Source organism: Tenrec ecaudatus, unplaced genomic scaffold, assembly GCF_050624435.1.
Source record: "Tenrec ecaudatus isolate mTenEca1 unplaced genomic scaffold, mTenEca1.hap1 Scaffold_56, whole genome shotgun sequence".
NCBI classification, from domain to species: Eukaryota; Metazoa; Chordata; class Mammalia; order Afrosoricida; family Tenrecidae; genus Tenrec; species Tenrec ecaudatus.
The window spans coordinates 287911-290652 of NW_027459472.1; positions in this window are offsets into that span (position 1 = coordinate 287911).

Consider the following 2742-nt stretch of genomic DNA (forward strand, 5'->3'; position numbering starts at 1 on the left):
TAGCGGGCACTTGGACTATGTAGTTTCCCTAGCGGGCATTTGGATTATTTAGGTTACCTAGTGGGCACTTGGACTATGTAGGTTACCTAGCGGGCACTTGGACTATGTAGGTTAACTAGAAGGCACTTGGACTATCAAGGTTACCTAGCGGGCCCTTGGACTATGTAGGTTACCAGCGGGTACTTGGACTATCTAGGTTAACGAACGTGCACTTGGACTATGTAGGTAACCTAGCAGGCACTTGAACTGTCTAGGTTACCTAGCAGGCACTTGGCCTATCTACGTTAACGAACTTGCACTTGGACTATGTAGGTTAACTGGCGGACACTTCGACTATCTAGGTTAGCTAACGGGCAATTGGACTATGTAGGTTCCCTATCGCGTACTTGGACTGTCTAGGTTAACTAGGGGGCACTTGGACTATGTAGTTTACCTAGGAGGCACTTGGACTATGTTGGTTAACTAGCGGGCACTTGGACTATGTAGGTTACCTAGCGGGCACTTGGACTATGTACGTTCCTTAGCGGGCACTTGGGCTATCTACGTTACCTAGCGGGCACTTGGAATATACAGGTTAACGAACGGGCACTTGGACTATGTATGTAACCTAATGGTCACTTGGACTGTCTAGGTTACCTAGCGGGAACTTGGACTATGTAGGTTAACTAGCGGACACTTCTATTATCTAGGTTGGCTAACGGGCAATTCGACTATCTAGGTTACCTAGCGGGCACTTGGACTATGTAGGTTCACTGGCGGGCACTTGGATTATTTAGGGTTACCTAGCAGGCACTTTGACTATCTAGGTTAACTAACGTGCACTTGGACTATGTAGGTAACCTAGCGGGCACTTGGACTGTCTAGGTTACCTAGCAGGCACTTGGCCTATCTACGTTAAAGAACGGGCACTTGGACTATGTAGGTTAACTAGCGGACACTTTGATTATCTAGGTTAGCTAACGGGCAATTGGACTATCTAGGTTACCTAGCGGGTGCTTGGACTATGTAGGTTCCCTAGCGGGCACTTGGACTATTTAGGGTTACCTAGCAGGCACTTTGACTATCTAGGTTAACGAACGTGCACTTGGAATATGTAGGTAACCTAGCGGGCACTTGGACTGTCTAGGTTACCTAGCAGGCACTTGGCCTATCTATGTTAACAAACGGGCACTTGGACTATGTAGGTTAACTAGCGGACACTTCGACTATCTAGGTTAGCTAACGAGCAATTGGACTATGTAGGTTCCCTAACGGGCACTTGGACTATGTAGGTTCCTCTGCGGGCACTTGGACTATGTAGGTTCCCTATCAGGCACTTGGACTATGTAGGTTAACTAGCGGGCCCTTGAACTATGTAGATTAACTAGCGGTACTTGCACTATCTATGTTAAGTAGCGAGCCCTTTGACTATGCAGATTCCCTAGCGGGCACTTCGACTACGTAGGTTCCCTAGCGGGCACTTAGACTCTGTATGTTCCCTAGCGGGCACTTGGACTATATATGTTCCTTACGGACACTTGAACTATGTAAGTAACTACCGGGCACTTGGACTATGTAGGTTAACTAGCGGGCCCTTAGACTATCCAGGTTACCTAGCGGGCACTTGGACTATGTAGGTTAACTACCGGGCACTTGCACTATCTAGGTTACCTAGCGGGCACATGACTATGTACGTTCCCTAGTGGGCACTTGGACTATCTATGTTAACTAGCGGGCACTTGGACTATGTAGGTTAACTAGGGGACACTTGCACTATGTAGGTTACCTTGTGGCACTTGGACTATCTAGGTTTAACTAGCGGGCACTTGGACTATCTGGGTTAACTAGCGTGCACTTGGACTATGTAGGTTCCCTAGCGGGCACTTGGACTATCTAGTTTACCTAGCGGGCACTTGGACTATGTAGGTTAACTAGCGGGCCCTTGGACTATCTAGGTTACATAGCTGGAACTTGGACTATATAGGTTACCTTGCGGGCACTTGGACTATGTAGGTTAACCAAAGACACTTGGACGATCTAGTTTAAACAGTGGGCCCTTGGACTATGTAGGTTAACGAAAGGGCATTGGGACTATGTAAGATACCTAGCAGGCACTTGGACTGTCTAGGTTACCTAGCGGGCACTTGGACTATCTAGGTTAACGAACGGGCACTTGGACTATCTAGGTTACCTAGCGGGCACTTGGACTATGTAGGTTACCTAGCGGGCACTTGCACTATCTAGGTTACCTAGCGGGCACTTGGACTATGTAGGTTAATTAGTGGGCACTTGGACTATCTAGGTTACCGAATGGGCATTTGGACTATGTAGGTTACCTAGCGGGCACTTGCACTATCTTGGTTACCTAGCGGGCACTTGGACTATGTACGTCCCCTAGCGGACACTTGGACTATCTAGGTTAACTAGAGGGCCCTGGGACTATGTAGGTTAACTAGCGGGCCCTTGGATTATCTAGGTTAACTAGCGGGCACTTGGACTATCTAGGTTTACTAGCGGGCACTTGGACTATCTAGGTTAAGTAGCGGGCACTTGGACTATCTAGGTTAACTAGCGGGCACTTGGACTATCTAGATTAACTAGCGGGCCCTTGGACTATCTAGGTTTACTAGCGGGCACTTGGACTATCTAGGTTAACTAGCGGGCACTTGGACTATGTAGTTTCCCTAGCGGGCATTTGGATTATTTAGGTTACCTAGTGGGCACTTGGACTATGTAGGTTACCTAGCGGGCACTTGGACTATG